The sequence below is a fragment of the Acinonyx jubatus genome, chromosome A1, assembly GCF_027475565.1.
Source record: "Acinonyx jubatus isolate Ajub_Pintada_27869175 chromosome A1, VMU_Ajub_asm_v1.0, whole genome shotgun sequence".
Lineage (NCBI taxonomy): Eukaryota > Metazoa > Chordata > Mammalia > Carnivora > Felidae > Acinonyx > Acinonyx jubatus.
In genome coordinates, this window is record NC_069380.1 from 193,741,070 (window position 1) to 193,757,824 (window position 16,755).

Here is a 16,755-nt window from a genome sequence, read left to right on the forward strand (position 1 = left end):
ACAGGCCCTGCTCTTCTGAAAGACACAGAGGGCTTTGTGTCACTGCCCTGTCTCAAAGGCCCTGCTCAACCACCTACTAAGACAAGTGCCGGAGGGATGCACTTTATTGTTGTTGTTACTATTATTGTTGTGTTTGTTGTTATTGTTGCTACTATGACTGTTGTCGTCATTGTTGTTGTTGTTAAATGGAGCCTGCCTAGACGGTGGCCTCCTGGGACATCCTCCAACACCACCTGGGGGTCAGCCAGGCCCTGACTCAGGGGGGAAACCCTCAGGGATTGTGCCCCAGCCACAGGGGAAGGGGAGTCAGAGGGGAGACACAGGGGTAAGGCAGGAGGGGAGGGAGGTGGTCTGTAAGCTGCAGCAGGGCAGAGGTAGGGGAATGTGTTCAGGGCCTGTCCCCAGCATGTGTCAAAGAGAGGCGGGGAGGGACTGCCCCGTGGAGAGGTCAGGCAGTGGAGCCCACGGCAAGGCAGGGACAGCTCCGAGAGCAAGGATCTGTTATCCCAGGCTGTAGAGACAGGAGAGAGGTCCTGGCTTGGTTGGAAGAGGGTGTCTTACTGGGCAGCTAGGGAGCAAGGGTTCCTGGGAAAGCAGGCCAGGCCCCGGGGGCTGCCACGGTCCACTCCAGGGAGCCAGCCTCCCTCCCCCTCCCCTGACTGACCACTTGGGCTCCGTGTCTCTTCCTCAGAGAAGCCTTCCCTAACTCCTCCCTGGCCCTCAGCCTGTGACCCTTTCCAGTGTCACTTAGTGCCCCTGTTCTCCTTCACTGCACTGACCGTAAGCCTAGTTTCTTGTTTGGGTAAAATGTTAACTGTCTCTTCCTTGGAGAATGTAAGACCCAGAGGAGATGGCCTCCATATCCCCTGGGCTCAGCTCCATGCCTGGGGCAGAGCCAGCTGGCAATAAATATTGGTTGAGTAGATATATACAAAAAGACATCACTTAGCAATAGCAATGGTGAGAAAAGAAAAGGCATTTTAGGTGATCTTGGCTAAATTCATAGATGTAGGTAATGTTTCCTTTTTTCCTTCCTTTGTTCCATCCTTGCCTCCCTCCTTCCTTTCCTTCTCTCTTTCCCTCTCTTCCTTCCACAGTACATCGAGCACCTGCTATGCACCCAGTCCTATGTTAGGCCCTGGAGTGCTGTGTTGAACAAGACAGAGAAGGTCCCTGTTGGTATAGGGCTCGTATTCTTGGGTGGGCATTAAGGCCAGGTGAAGACGACCCCGACATGTTCCAAAGCGGGGCTGGCTGTTGAACTGTGGAAAAGCAGACTGCAAGGCCTTTCATCCTGCCCAGCCTCTTTTGGGATGGAGGAAAGAGCCTCAGAGAGGGAAAGGATTTGCCCACACAGGGGCAGGACCAGGAGTCCTGGCCTTTATCTGAGTTCCCGCCACTGCGCCTTCCCTCAGCCCCTCTAGGTCGGGGGCCAGAAGTCCCTACGGGACCCCAGCAGGCTAGAGTCACGCGACACACAGAGAGCTCCTTGGGGCCTCCCAGAGATTGCCCAGGTTAATACTCTCATTATGCACATGACGAGACTGAGGGCCTGAGAGAGAGGGGCCATTCCCAGGCCACACAGTGAGCAGAACCAGTGCGGTCTCCCAACAAACCGGGCCCGTCCTTTCTGAAGCCTTGCACGGCCCTCAAGAGGGGCCCAATGAATCCAAGCCTGCAGGAGGAAGGCATCAACAGAGGCCCACCAGCTAAAGGGAGACGCGATGGCCGCAACGCATTTTGCGTCTCTATGTTGCGGAGGCTGTTTCCTTGTGGTGATGAGCAAATCAGTATTAATGGATGTTTATTCAAGTTTGCCGTGTGTCAGGCACTGTGCTGACTTAACTGCATTGCCTCCAAATTTAATCCTCGCGACAACCACATGTGGTAGCAACCTTCTCCCCACGTGAGAGAGAAGGCAGGAAAAGTTTCAGAGCCAAGTAACTGAGCTAAGGAAACCAGGAGAAAGGAAGAGTTCATGAGAGAACTCTGGGACTGGAGGGGGAGGGGTTGAGGGCCCAGCCTGCTTAATTGGCAACGTTGTTGGAAAAACTACCATTTCAGGAATGCTGAACAGCTCATGTGAGACGATGAGAGAGAGGTCAAAGGCTGAGAGCCAGTCTCCGCATCTGTGCCTCGGGTTTCAGGCTGCAGAGGCCCTTCCCACCCCCTGCCTCGTTTGGGTCTCATAAGAACCTGGTAGGGGGTGGGGGCGTCCTTTTCTCCATCTTAACATGAAGGATAACATGGCCTAGAAAAGGGGAGTGCCCGAGGTCGCCTTGGGTGCTGATGGCAGAGCCCAGGTGTCCCAGTACCAGGACCAGAGTTCCTGCTCAACCTTGTGCCTCTCAGTTTCTTCCACCCTCAAGGGAAAACCAGAGGCCCAAGGGCCATGCCGTCTGCCTCCTGGCGTTGGGGTTGAACTGTGTTCCCCTGGAAAGATACTTTGTTGCCGTCCTGACACCAGCACCTGTGAATGTGACCTTATTTGGAAATAGAGTCTTGCAGCTGAAGTCTTCCTGGATGGGAATGGGGCACTAATCCAATACGACTTTGTCCTTATTAGAAGGGAAGAATGCCATGCGAAGATATGGACACTCAAGGAGAAGACCCCACGACGCGACAGAGGCAGAAATTGGGGGCGAGCCAAGGAATGTCAAGGCAAGGATCGACGGCCACCACCAGAAGCTAGGAAGAGACAAGGCAGGATTCTGCCCGGCGTCTCAGAGGGAGCATGACCCTGCTGACACCTGATTTTAGACATCTAGCCTCCAGAACTGTGACAGAATACATTTCTGTTGTTTTAACCCAGCCAGTTTGGGGTACTTTGTTACGGGAGCCCTGGCAAACTAATACACTTGATGTCTCATCTTTCTACCTAGTATGCAAAGTGACCCTCAAAATAAGGGGAAGCGTCCCTGATCTTCAATGCACAGGCCAGAAGCAAGGCCAAGGCAGGATTTCAGTAAGCAAGGATCATGCTGATAGTTTAATGCTTGTAAATATCTTACTATGCGCCGGGCACTGTTCTATTGCTTTACAGATAGTCACACACTGAATCCTCCCAATGGCTCTGAGAGTAGTACCATACTATTGCTATCTCCACTTGAGTACTTTAATACTCCTTTTAGTCCATTCTAGAGAGGCGAAGTAACGAATCTAGGACCACACAGCTAGTAATAAGCAGAGCCCAGATCCAAACGCAGGCGGTATATCTCTACCATGATGCTGGTTTTGGCAAACATGGAGGCGTTTATCATCCCTGCCAGAGAGAGATGCATAAGCTAAGCCCCAGGAGCGGAAGAGTCAAGGGCACTTTGGGGAAATAGTTTTCCAAGGCAGGGAACTCAGGGAAGGAGCCATGGCTTCTACAGGAACATGAAGGCTTGGACTTGGTCAGTGTCCGCACGGGACAGTAGATCAGGCTGTGGGCTCTGGGAAGGGATTGCGTCTTCAGCATGATTCTGGATGGTATGCCATATGAGTCAGAATACTTAGATTACGCTGCGGTAAATCAACACCTGAAAGTCTTTTAAAAAATTTTTTTTTTCAACATTTATTCATTTTTGGGACAGAGAGAGACAGAGCATGAACGGGGGAGGGGCAGAGAGAGGGAGACACAGAATCGGAAGCAGGCTCCAGGCTCCGAGCCATCAGCCCAGAGCCTGACGCGGGGCTCGAACTCACGGACCGCGAGATCGAGATCGTGACCTGGCTGAAGTCAGACGCTTAACCGACTGCGCCACCCAGGTGCCCCAACACCTAAAAGTCTTAATGGCTTGTTACATCCAGGCTTAGTTCTCACTCCTGTGATATATTCACTATGTCTCCTTCTCACTCAGGGACCCTCACTCTGGAAAAGAGGGTGTTGGAGGGCCTCCCCCCCCCCCCCCCCCAGCGGTGACATGCTCCAGCTCATAACATGGTGCAATTCAGAACCGGCACTGGTCATGTGGTCCTACCACCACAAAGGGACCAGGTGGTGTCATCCTTCCCCAGGCCGGGAGGCAGAAACCCAGGAATGCTCGGTGGACAGCACTAATGAGAACCACAGAGCTAAGGTGCACTGAAGGACAAGGTACGCACACCATCACACCATCTCCTTTTAGCTTTGAGATTCTTTCAAGGAGAAAGCCCCCTTCAGTACCAGCGTTTCACCAACCCCTTTCCAACCTGTGTTGATCTCTCTCATCAACTGTGAACACCTCTCGGGTTCCGGTCTGTGAACAACAACAGCATTTTCAGACTTCAGTTAGAATGTACTAATATTATTTGGCTTTTGTGGCATGCATCTTTGCCTTTGTCCAGCATGCATTTTCCATTAGTAGCAGTAATAAGAAGTTTCCTTTGAGAAAAAAATTAATTTAAATAAAACACAACAGGGGCGGGCGCCTGGGTGGCTCAGTCGGTTGGGTGTCTGACTTCGGCTCAGGTCATGATCTCGCAGTTCGTGGGTTCGAGCCCCGCGTCGGGCTCTGTGCTGACAGCTCGGAGCCTGGAGACTGCTTCAGATTCTGTATCTCCCTCTCTCTGTCCCTCCCCCGCTTATGCTGTGTCTCTCTCTCTCTCTCAAAAATAAATAAACGTTTAAAAAAATTTTTTTAAAAAACACAACAAAAAATACTAGAGTGAACTTTTGAGTCAGAAGGCTTTGGTTCAAATCTGGATTCTTCCACTTAGTAGTTCCTTGACCTCGGGCATGTAAGGGAACCTCTCTAAGCCTCACAGTTTCCCTATCTGGAAAATGGCTCTAACATGGGTGACCACATCGCGGGATTGTCGTGAAATGTTGGTCAAGCTCTTACCATACTGCCTGACCCATAACAAGTTCTCAATGTCAGCAGTTATTATTATCTAGCTGGGTGGCCTTCTCCCCTCACTGGCCTCAGTGTCCCTGTCTCTGAAGTGGGCTCAGGGGATGATCTATGGTATGGGAACCTGTCATTCCTGTTTAGCATGGTCAAGGAAGATGCAGGTCCCTGAATGTCAGGGTGACTGAACTTAGGGAGGCAGGGAGAGGACCCAGAGAGCCTGGCAGTTCCCTCCCCTCCCCCGTCCAGGTCCTTCCCTTCAGGTATTATGCTGGGCCTCTGGCTGACAGCTGTGTTTTCTCTGCTCAGCAAAGGTCTTTCCTGTAAACAGCAGAAGTCGGGTGACCTCCAGCCCCGGAAGGCCTCACCCCCAGGGGCCTGGGTGAGAAAAGGCTCCTTGTATCTGGGGTAGGGGTGAACTCTGCACTCCCCAGGAACAACTATTCCGGCAGCATTCCTCCTGGAAGGCAGCTGGAGGGCCGACCCTCCACCAGAAATAGCCTCCCAGTGGCTTTGCTCTGGTCTCCCTGCTTGAGGGGGGGCTCACCTCCAAGGGCCCTGCTGCTGGGAAGGTTGAGAGTCACAGCAGCCCGAACAGGACACAGGATGCCCCTTGGGTAAGTGGCCAAGCTCTCGCCAGCTCAGATCTGAGTCAGGCGTTGCGGGGTCGTGGCCTGGAACTCCAGCCTACGGAGGCATGGAACCGCATTTAGAAAGGCAACCTGTTTGCACCTGACTTGAAAGACCCTGACGCTTCCTGTCCTCACGTCAAGCCGCTCCCCTTCTCTGCACAGCCCGTGCAGCTCCTCGCTCTGCCTTCCCTAGCAGACTTTCTCCTGGCACTGGTCCTTGCCCTGGTCCTCACCCTGGCACAGAGGCCCTCCTCCTGCCTCCTCACAAGGCTGGCTTCTTCTCAGCTCCTCCCTCACGTCTCAGCGTAAACATCACCCCCTTAGAGAGGCTGCCTGGCCCCTCCATCCAAGTGGCCCATCCCGTCACCCTCGACCATGTATCTGTAATTTTCTTTCTTATTGGCCATTTAGCTTTTTATGGTCTCGCTTGTCTCCACTAGAATGTACGTTCCATGATGCAGAGACTGTGACTGTCAACATCTGTATTTTCTTGGCTCAGCCAAGGCCTTACCCATGAACGTGAGCTATTGAGTGGCCTCCAGTTCCCGGAAAGCCCCGTTCCAAGCTCTGTCCCTGCCTGGGAGGCACTCAGTAAATACCGGTTAAATGAATGAATGAGTGAATGGGTGAATGCATAAAAGGGGAGTGCCAGAAAAGACCCTGGATGATATTTACTATCTTAATAATAGCTACCAATTCTTTTTTTTTTTAATCCAAGTTAGCTAACATATAGTGTAATAATGATTTCAGGAGTAGAAGTTAGTGATGCATCACTTACATATAACAGCCAGTGCTCCTCCCAACAAGTGCCCTCCTTAATGCCCATCACCCATTTAGCTAATTTCCCCACCCAGCACCCCTCCAGCAACCTTCAGTTTGTTCTCTGTGCTTAAGAGTCTCTTATGGTTTGTCTCCCAATAGCTACCAATTCGTAAGCGTTGTCTCTGTGTCCTGCACTGTGCTATGTGCATCGCCTACATTATCTCACTGGGTCCTGCTGCGGCCCTGTGGGCTTAAGTAATGGGCCACGGACACATGTGCTGCAGGGTATGGGGCCCCAATCTCAACCCAAGTTTGCCTCATGGCAAAGCCTGTGCTCTTAACATCCTCTCCTGCACACAGAGGTGGGAAATGACTTGCCCAAATCTGGCTGGAGAGAGAACCTTCTCCCTGTCTCCCCGTAGCCTCTCCCAGCCAGGGCAGCTGCTGGTGCCGTCCGCCCCAGGTTCCTTCAGAGAGAGCATGTAGGGTCAACGTCCAGCTCCCAGGCAGTAGGAGGCAGCTGGGGTTTCTCTGAGTCATCCGAACCCCTGAGGCCCCTACAGGTCAGCTCCCAGGCTGTCAGGCCATGACCTGAGGCCACTCATCTGGCTGACTCTCTCACGTCTAGTCTCCCTCACTGGAGAATGTGCCAGGCTCACCGGGGTACAAGGCAGGGCCTGTGTTTCCGCTGCAACGCTCTCAGCCCCCAGGAATGCTGCTGACTCACAGCAGGCAGGCAGGCCGGCTGTGACTCAGGGCGGTGCAGGCACAGCCCTCCCTCGGGAAGGGAGGAGAGAGTCCCCAGGTGGAGTGGCGGCCAGCACCCCAGCTCGTGGCCTGACACGCGTGAGGGCTCTGTCCACGAGAGCGAATGTTATCCTCTAGCTCAGTGACCCAGATAGCTCTTTCTTGGTGGGCCTCGATTTCCCTGTGGGTGCATGGAGCAGAGGCCCCGCATGGTCCATGATGGGATGTCATCTGCAGTTAAGACAATGAAAGTGAACGAGAACCTCAAGTGCCCACGGGCGGACTCTAGGCTGGAATTTGTGGAGGCCGATGCCCTGGGGAAGGGCTGGGGTCCTGGGCTCAAGTCTCACCCTTAACACCACCTCACATGTGGACTTGGTAGCATTACCTCCCCCACGCTGGGCCTCAACCCCCTCATCTGTCGACAGCCAGCTTCTAGTGGGCAGAGTGGGCCGTCACCAACTCGACTTTTATCCACACTGCTCCCCCCGCTGAGGATGTCCTGGCCACCGTCTGCCTCCTGGTCCTTCAAGGGCCTGGTCCATCGCGGCTTCACCGAGGAGCCTTGCAGAACCTTCCATTCAAAACTCATCTCTCACAGATGTTAAAACAATGTCATGAATCTACATGTGATTGCATTAAAAATGTACAAAATATATTAAGCGAAAAAAGCAGGAGGCAGAATAAAGTGCATAAAATGCATTTTGATCCATATATACGTGTCTATAATTGGAAATGCATAGGAAAAAAAAGGCCTAGAAGGATATATATAAAAATGTTAACCATGACAATCTCTGAGTCATGAAGATGATGGTGATATTTATTTTTCCTTAATATTTTTCAAGGCTTTCTAAATTGCATGCGACGAGCATGTTGCTTTTATAAACAGAAAGACATTAGAGCTTCTTTCTAATTTAAAACTCCTTCTCCACCTCCCTTGTGGCCTTTTGCCAATCATCTCCTCTGTGGCACACACTGCTTTTCCCGGTGTGACCCGGTGCCTGGCCCACCGCAGACTCTCAATGCCGTCCTTGATCGGAATCGGAGGGGTTGCCCCATCTTGTGGGCGTACCTCCTCTCCCATGAAACGGAGAGCCCCCCGGAGGAGAGACAACACCCTACACTGAATGCCAACATAGAGGCAGCACATCGTCAGAAAAGGAGTCGAGAAGCCTGAGTGTCGGTTCTGGAGATGGCCCTAAATCGCTGCCTGTGTCTATGTATCTAAGTCCCCTCCTCTCTCCAGGCCTCATTTCCCTCACCTGCAAAATGAAGGGTTGGACTCTACAATCTCTACATTAGTGCTCTCCAATGGAGCTTTCTGCAATGATGGACGAGTTCTACCTCTTTGTTGTCCAATATGGTAGCCGCTAGCTCTTGGAAGGTGCTAGGGCCATTTAGAAACGGAATCAATTTAAATCTAAACAGCCATTCTTAACTAGTAGGCACCAAAGGGATGGATGGTGCAGTTCTAGATAACCCGTTTAGCCCTGACGTTTGGTGATTCTCTTATTTATTAAAGTTTCATTTTCTCAGAAGAGCACCTGGTCTCTCACCTCTTCAGGAAATGTAACTTCCCCCAACTGCAACCATGTGACTCCAAGGAGGCCGGCCATCTTCGTAGATCTCACTCCCAATCCTCAATGATCGTCCAGGGTGGTCACTTGACCCAAAGTAGACCAACTAGAGCCCTTCTCTGGGGCTTTTAAGTTGCAGTGAATTGAATGTAGCCTAAAATTAACTTTCTAAAAGCGAGTGAACAATTCAATTCAATTCAGCGTTGTACAACCACCACCTCTGTTTGGTTTGAGAACCTTTTCATCACCTCCAAAGGAAGCCTCCTACCAATTAAGCAGCTGCTCTGCCATTTCCTCTTTCCAACTCTTTTGGCAACCACCAATCTGCATTCTATGGACTTGCCTCACCCAGGTATTTCAAGTAGATGGAATCATACAATATGTGAACTTTTGTGTCTGGCCTCTTTCACTGAGCTCATCCACACCGTAGCATGTATCAGTACTCCATTCCTTTTTTATGGTCGAGTAATATTCCACTGCATGTATTTACCACAATTTGTTTATCCATTCATCCACCGAAACACATTTGGGCGGTTTCCACTTTTTGGCTATTGTGAATCGTGCTGTATGAATATTTGTGTACAAGTATGTGTTTAAGTCCTTGTTTTCACTTCCTTGGGGTACATAGTTAGGTGTGGGATTAATTGCCGGGTCTCACTGGCATTTTACAGTCCCACCAGCAATGTCCAGTTGGGTCTGAGGGTACTCTAGATGGAACCCTCCACGTTGTGAGACACCAAATCCCTTCCTGGAACCTGCAGCTGAACCGCCCTCTGGTTCCCTCTGCCAAGAGCCTCAGACAGATGCCTGAGGAAAACAGCTGTGGCTTGTCATCTGATAAGAGACAAGAGGCTGGTGGTAAGGGTGGGTGGGAGGTGGGTTGTAGTGGGAATAGAGGGCTGGGTTCCCCTGAGGACACTGTGGGGCAGGGAATATGGAAGAGAGGCTGGAGGCCAGGCCAGGGGAAGGGGGGGTGGGGAAAGGTGGAAAGAAAAACTCAGCAGAATCGCCAATGTTTAGATGGCCTTTCCAGAGTAACTGAGACAGCTCGTCTGGGGCCAACCATGAAGGCAATGTTCTTTCAGGGTCTGGGAGGAAACAACTCCGATTTGGTTTTCTGGGCAGGGGGAAGGAATGGAAAGTGATGAGGAAGGGTGGTTGTAGAGACAGGGCTCGGGCCACTCTACCCTTAATTCTCTAGAATCTCAAATCTGGGATCTGGGCCCACAGGAGCAGAGCCCAGTTGGTTGTTTTCTAAATATGATCCGGGGAGCACACACAGGTAACAAGATGAGGGCTCAGGGGGTGGAGGTAGGGAAGTCCTAATTGGGGACAATGAGAGAAAGTGCCAGATGGCGGGAGCTGTGTAGTCCTTGGAGGATGGGGCAGGCCACCCGTGCCATCTTAGACATGCTCCTGGAAAGAAAATGGAAAGATAATTGACTCTTCCTTCTTGCACAGTTAATTAGATTTTTCTTTTTAATTCGTGATAGTTGGAGTGCACGAAACATGGGACTTCACACATCGATGAATTGCTGCAGGTTCATGGCCCACAGACGCGGGTCTTCTGACAAATTCTATCTCCCATGCACATAAGTTTACCAGACCACCATAACCAAGGTCCGTGCTGGGTGAGTTAAACAATGGAAATGTATTGTCTCCCAGTTCCGGAGGCTACAAGTCTGAAATCAAGGTGTTGGTTCCTTTCGGGGGCTATGAGAGAGAATCCGGTCTGGGCCCCTCATATAGCTTCTGATAGTTTGCTGGAAATCTTGGGGATTCTTTGGCTTATAGAAGCATCACCCTGATTTCTGCCTTTATCTCTATATGGGATTTCTCTGTGTGTCTGTCTATGTGTCCAAACTTCCCCCCATTTATAAGGACACCAGTTATATTGGATTAGGCCCCACTCTAAGGGCCTCATTTTCATTTGATTACCTCTGTAAAGACCCTATTTCCAACTAAGGTCACATTCTGAGATACCGGGAGTGGGATAACAACATACTCTCTCAGAGGGACACAGTTCAACCATAAACAACAAGATATCCCTCCATCCATCCATCAAGAAGGATTTAGGGTACGATTGTATCCACTGTATTACAGAGAATATTCCTGACAGGAAGTAACTGCCATTTTGCATAAGTATCTCTGAACAGCAAGTCTTCTGCTTACAATTGTAGAGGCCTGACCATTTGAGGATTTTGAAGAACTATCTACAGTCTAGCTTCCAGCTTCCAACATTTCAAAGTATCCCTCCTTTCCAGCATGCACAGTTCTGTTGCCAGGTACTGGAAGACGTGTTCATGTGGCTATGCAGCTCTGAACCTTCACCTCTGTGTCTTTATGCCAGGTGAGTGGGCTCAGGAGACAGCGGGCGGGTCCTTCGAGACATGTCTATCCAGAGACAGCTGACTTAACCATACATAAAGCCTAGACAGCCACCAGATGCAAACTAAATGTATCGCCAACTCAATGTCCCCTTAACCAGAACCCCAAAATGCCATGGACCCTTCTAAGGCCATCTGACAACAAGAGAAATCTGGCAGTAAGGAGGTCAGAGGGGGGAAAAGTGAATGATCTCAACTGATTACAGTTAGAATGACTTGTGCAATTTTTACAGAAACACATGACCATGTGAACACATTGCTAGGGCCTTTCCCCTGGCTTAGAGGGGGGCCTGTGCCAGGAAAGGGTCCTGAAGCTTAAACTGGACTGGTTTCGCAGTTGATTTGCCTCTGGATGAGTGCCTCTCTCCATCGTAAAAGCCTCCACGAGTCAGAAAACAAACAAAACTCCACAAACATTCATTCAAGAAGGACGTGTTCATCTATTATATGCCAGAGCCTGTGCTAGATCCGGATGAAGCGGAGACAAACAAAGCAAGCTGAGAGCAAATCCAACTTCTAGACATCACAACCTCCCCGGGGGCCCAGCCCTGGAGAGACTGGGCTCTCCCAAGGGTGAGTCATCAGATGGAGGAGAAAAACTAGCCCCAGCTTGGGCTGGAAAGTTGGCCTTTCCCTTTGAGAAGTGTAATGAAAGATCCTGGGAAAAGAAGCCTCCTCCTAGAAGAATCTGGATGCTGGACACAGCCCCCAAAGAGAGGTTATCCATTAAGCCAGGAGTAAAATCCCCAAATCAGACCTCAGAGCCACCCTTTCCCCAGGAAAATGTCCCCTGTCAGGAGTCCTAGACCTCGGGGCCTAAAGCCTCAGCCCCTGTGTCCAACCTCTTGCTTTGGTTCAGAACCTTCTTCCGTCTTTGAATTGTGATGAGCAGAAGCATATGACTGCCTAAACCAGTCCTTCCTGCCAGTGACTGACCAGTCCCAGCTGCCTACCTCAGCTTTTGCCCAGCCTCATTCTGGACCATGGCACCCTGAATCACTTGAAGGACACGCACCTTGGGGGTGTCCTCCTCTCTGAGCCTCAGTCTCTTCATATATCAAATGGGATGACAATGGACCATCAACTCCAAGAGGGCCGGGTGATTTGTCTTGTCCATCCCTGGAGTCTCAGCCCCACGGAAGTGGATGGCACCCTAGTAGGTGTTTGTCGTATGAATGAATGGTATAGAGAGATCCTTGACCTCTGCGTGGAGGAGACCGTAGATTTACATTACAAGAGCTGGTACTTGTTCAGTTGCAAGTGGTAGACACGAATGCAACCTGGCATGAGACGGAACAACTGTATCCATTCATATCGCCAAAGTTCCCGGGGTAATTATAACGTTAGGATTCTTCTGCTCAACTGACAATATGATGAATCTGTCTCCACCTCTGCACTTGGCTTTCCTCTCTGTTAGCCCTTAGAGTTAGTCTGGAGTTAGGCTTACAGTCCAGCAGAAAAGAGACAATCTTGTTCTCAGAAATTCAAACAAAAATCTCAGAAGTGAGTCTCATTGGATAGACTTGGGTCCCTTGCCCATTCCCAAACTAATCCCTGTGGCCAGGGACATCTGATGTTCTGATTACCCAAGCCTGCCCTGGAGTTGACCCACCAGTAGGAAGGAGTAGTTCTGCAAACGAAAATGCAGGTTCCATCACCAAGAAAGGGGAGGTGGCTCCACGGCCGACCGCAGGTGCCTACCATAGCACTCGACTAAAGCCTGAAGTGTAGGCAAAACTCCGCTCTGAGCCTTGCCCTCTTCACCTGTCCTTGGGGACAAAGACGACCCTGACAGAAACCCAGTGCTTCTCCTCATTCTAGAGCTTTTGTGAGGTCCCACCAAGGCTGTGAGTTATAATAATGACTAACATTTATTGAGCCATCGCAGGCATCTGGCCCTGTGCTAAGTAAACTCTTGACACATTTATTTTAATATTTACAACAATCCGTTTTACCGATGAGAAGCAAGCTGAGAGCAGTTATAAGGCTTGTACACTGTCACATAGCTAGCAAGGGTGGAGCTGGGGTTTAAAGCAGTGCCCTCAAGCATGAAGCTATATATAAACTGTAAATAATTTTACAAGCATAGGGATTATTAGTAATGGTCTGTACTGTTAATAATAGTAATTTTTTTAAAACCCTGAAAGGGAAATTCAAATAAATTCAAACAAATGTTTGTTTAGCACCTACTATGGGCTGATCACTCACCAGGGGCTCAGAGGGAGACACATAAATAACTGTGAAACAGGCAGACTGTGATCTAATAGAGCCATAAACATGCCCCAGGGGAGTGTGGGGAGCAAGAGATTGACTCCGCCCGGGGAGGGGTGAGAGGAGGGGACCTGGAAAGGTCTCTTAGAAGAGGTAGGATTTGAACTGAGCTTGAAAGATAAAGGGACTTCAACAAAGGGAGGAGAGAGAAAATCAACTTTATAAGCGATCTGGAAGGATCTAAAGGCCCAGTGCAGAGTTCCTGGATAAGAGTTAAGCATGTCTATGCAAAATAACTTTCACACCAGCAGGAGCTTCAAAAAGTGATTGAGTAAGTGGAGCGCAGCAGTTGCCATAGGAACAGAGGCAAGCCTCATCCCTGTCATTAGTGAGCATCCCTGGCTTTGAGCTGTCTAGCCAGGGCCAGGAGGCAGCGGGGGCTGGGCTGAGCTGTCCCTTAGAAGAAAAGCCCAGCAAGATTGCTGCCCTGGGAGACTGGCTCTTGTTTCATAGGGAGGAGAGCTGACAGGTGACATCTGATTCAGAGAAAATAGCCAGCCAGGGGAAGCCTCTGCCTCAGAGGGCTTTGGGACATCCCGAAGCTACTAGAGCAGGCACTGGGACATCAGGGAGGGAATGCGAAGGGCAGGGAACGGGCCTGAGAACCAGAAGTGGCCAAGGGGTAGAGTTCTATCCGGGATGCCAGGGTGTGAGGGTACCTCCCGGAACGTGGCCTCCCAGGACCCCTGGGGACCACCAGGGCATCCCAATGCACTGAGAGAGTTGGCATCTAACCACTAAGAGCACAGGGGAAACCGTAAGTGAAGACGCCAGTGACAGGTTAGGTGTCTCTAACAGGAGAGTGAATGGTGGGGTATTTAATGCAACAGACATTAGACCCCAGACGTATGTTCAAATCTTGGCTCTGACACTTTCTAGCTGTGTGACCTTGGGCAAATTACTTACCCTTTCTTTCCTTCTCAGTTTCCCCATCTGTAAGATGTAGATGAGGGTAATAATTTTACCTGCATCATAGGCCTGCATGAGAATTAAGTGAGATAATAAACACAGTCATGTATGGTAACTGGCACACAGTGGATGTTCAATAAATGCAAGCTATTATAGCATTATTATGACTTCCAAGTTTCAATTGGGTATTGATTCAGTGTCTTTCCCCCCCCAGGCAGAGTTTCCTTATATTTGTGCTAAAAGCCAGGTTCTCCAAATATAGAAGACGAGGACAATGACAACAGTGAGGGTAGCGAGGGGACCCATTTACCTTCCGAGTGTCCAGTGACTATTATCAAGAAGGAGGGAGTCAAGGTTCTGTCCCTGCTAGCCAAGCCAAGAAGTTTGAGCCATTTACTACAGGCAGTCGGTCGCCATTGAACATTTTGGAAGAAAAAAAAGGACTTGATCAAGGGAATGCAGATTTTCGTCCTTGAAGCTCTATGCACTTGTAGGAATAGACTCTAAGTATAATGACAATAGAATCTAAATATAGTAACAATAATAACAACAGCTATCATTTCACGAGAGAGCTTATTATGCACCAGGCACCGTGCTAAGAGCTTCACATGCCTTGTCTGTTGTAACCCTTACAACAACCTTATGAGGTAGCTACTATAATTAGTCCCGTTTTACAAATAAGAAAACTGGGGCACTGAGAGGTCGACTCAGGTAGCTAAGTCACACAGCTAGCAAATGGCAGAGCTGGGCTGGAACACAGCCACCTGGCTCCAGGGGTCTCCCATTTAACCCCTGCACTCTTTTTCCTTCCCTGAACCCGGAGGAGGGGGTGCTGGTGGGAAACCTGTCACTCTCACTTTTAGGAGCCCCACCATTTATCTGGATTTCAGTGCCCCCCCCCCCCCCCCGTCAGTCTGATGCTCTGGGACTTCACCTCTTTCTCTGAAAGTCCCACCTGGTGTGTGTGTGTGTGTGTGTGTGTGTGTGTGTGTGTGAGAAAGGGAGAGAGAGAGAAACCAGCTGACCAGCGAGGATGGAAGCCTCTGGACATCAAAGTGGGCAGAGCCCCGGATGGATGGGCTGGAGGCAGGCCTGGGTCCCGTTGGGCTAATTCCTCCCAGGGCTGGCAGAGGCGGGAACTTCTGAGAAGGTGGAGAACAAGTCCTTTCATACGGCCTCCCTTTGAGCTGGCCTCCAGGTGGGGCCGGGGTCGGTGGGTGGAGGGCGGGGAACAAGCCGAGAGGCGAGGCCGCATTCGGGCTGGGCAAACAGATTGGGCAGCGGCTGTGAGCACAGAGCGCCCATTGTGGACCCAGAGCTCTGCTTTCAATAATCTACTCGGAAGAATGTTTCATTGAGCGCCAGAGAAAGGAGCCATTGAAATGCCCAGGACTGGGGCCCCGTGAAGGGTTAAAGGCAAGTGGCTACGGTGCCCTGGCTCTTGCCACTCCGGGTTCAGATGTCTGATCTGGGGATCCTGACACTAAAGCAAGGGGGATCCGGTGAGACCACCAAGAGGGCCGGAAGCAAGGGTCAGGAGGGCTGTGTGTCTCCCCCCTCCCAGAAATGCAAAAGGGGGTGTGCCAGCATTAAGGAGGAAAACGCTTCTCTTCCCAGAACATTTTGCCCGGATAATATCCAGCAAGGACCGGGCCTCGGATGGCCCTCAGTCTACCCACTGGTGAGAACAGCTTAGCTGGGCAGACAATATATTTTCTATAATACAGCCAGCACGGCTGTCTTAAACACCTCCAACATCACCTTTGATCATTAATCTATTGTAATTAACGATGCACTAGACGTGAGTGTGGGAGGTAAAGAGAGAACCGGTGGCCGCGAGGACTAGATGACCAAGGAAGCCCACGGAACTTTCTCTTGTGGAGGCATTTTTCACATAGAGCAACTGCTCCTTAGGAGGATATGGCCTATAACTGTCGGAAAGAGTGCCGGCGGTAGCATTCTGTGCTCTGGGGCCATGTGCCCTTTCAAACTCCAGAGGCTGGCGGGGCGTAAAGTGCAGGGAACGTGATGCTGGCATCTGTGGGCTCCGCAAGAGAGACGGGAGGTGAAGGAGCCAGGCTGACCACTGGGCACCCGGACCCCCAGCCTCACTGCGGCGTCCTCCTCACTACAGAACCCGCCACAGCCAATGCTGCTTCCTGGGCCCGCGTCTCCGGGGGTTGGGGGGGATGTTCTACCGCTCTGGCTGAGCTTACGCCGTGGGCCTGTCAAAGCAACCATTCTGGACGGAAAACTTAAACAATTGCTGATGGCTTCTCCAGCTTTCCTAAAAAGAGAACCTTGAGCAGAATGTCAACTCTGAAGGGTGACCTATCATTCACTGCTGTGGTGCGGCTGTGATTTGGTGGTACCCTTGGGTCTGTTCAGATGCATACAGTTCTTCCTTTGCTTTTGCACCAAAGGGCCCCAAACTCCCAGGCTTTTGGAATTCATCGGTCTGATTTTTATGCTTATTCTTTTGTACCCCCCTGATGTTTCCGCTGGGAAACTGTATTACTAGAAGACAGACAAGCGCCTCAAGCCACTTTCTTATACATTCCTTCTGAACTGCTTCCAGTGTTCTTGGGCCAGGGAAGAAAATCATTAGCTTTGTAAGAATTGCGTGTGGAGCAAGAGTCAGTAGGTCTGGAGTGAGGGA

At 50.6% G+C, this 16,755-nt stretch overlaps 1 long non-coding RNA gene across 1 annotated transcript in view; it reads right to left on the reverse strand.

The window, feature by feature from the left end:
* The window catches only part of LOC113604643 (uncharacterized), a 32,609-nt gene extending 17,935 nt beyond the window's left edge, over positions 1 to 14,674 (reverse strand). The window contains exons 1-2 of the long non-coding RNA XR_008289221.1: positions 14,407 to 14,674; positions 14,094 to 14,165 (exon numbers count right to left, since the gene is read on the reverse strand). This is a non-coding gene — a long non-coding RNA (uncharacterized LOC113604643). The remainder of the gene's footprint in view (positions 1 to 14,093; positions 14,166 to 14,406) is intronic.
* Between the last annotated feature and the right edge of the window lie 2,081 nt (positions 14,675 to 16,755).